At 43.5% G+C, this 727-nt stretch overlaps 1 pseudogene; it reads left to right on the top strand.

Moving 5' to 3' along the window:
* Positions 1 to 286: 286 nt before the first annotated feature.
* On the top strand, positions 287 to 403 carry LOC124597743 (annotated as a pseudogene).
* The last annotated feature ends 324 nt before the right edge of the window (positions 404 to 727 follow it).

Here is a 727-nt window from a genome sequence, read left to right on the forward strand (position 1 = left end):
ATATGTAATTATTGTACATTGTTAAAGAAATGTGTTATTTCTAAATGTATGAAATGTTTTGACACTGTAGTCTGTCAAGATGAAAGTAATACATTTAATTATGGCAGGAAGCTTTGTGTACATTGTATGTGGTTGCTTATGATTCAGAAGATTTTTCCCTATGTTTTCTGAGTGAAAGGTGTTTCGGGAAACTCTAAAACATATCAAAAAAACAGGTCGAAGAATACTCATGAACGTCTCTGGAGGATTAATTTTAGTAAATTAACATGAGCAATAAAAGAATTTTTCCAGCGGCCTAGCCGCAGTGGTAACACCGGTTCCCGTCAGATCACCGAAGTTAAGCGCTGTCGGGCTGGGCTAGCACTTGGATGGTGACCATCCGGTCTGCCGAGCGCTGCTGGAAAGCGGGGTGCACTCAGTCCTTGTGAGGCAAACTGAGGAGCTACTTGATTGAGATGTAGCGGCTCCGGTCTCGTAAACTAACATACGGCCGGGAGAGCGGTGTGCTGACCACATGCCCCTCCATATCCGCTTCCAGTGACGCCTGTGGTCTGAGGATGACACGGACGCCGGTCGGTACCGTTGGGCCTACCAAGGCCTGTTCGGCCGGAGTTAGTTAGTTAATGAAATAATTTTGTAGCTATTACAACAGTTTTAACCGAAGACAGGAAGTGAACAGTCCAACTCATATATTTTTAGCTATTTATTTGTACGAAGATACAAAGTA

Source organism: Schistocerca americana, chromosome 2 (genome assembly GCF_021461395.2).
Source record: "Schistocerca americana isolate TAMUIC-IGC-003095 chromosome 2, iqSchAmer2.1, whole genome shotgun sequence".
Classification (NCBI taxonomy): Eukaryota; Metazoa; Arthropoda; class Insecta; order Orthoptera; family Acrididae; genus Schistocerca; species Schistocerca americana.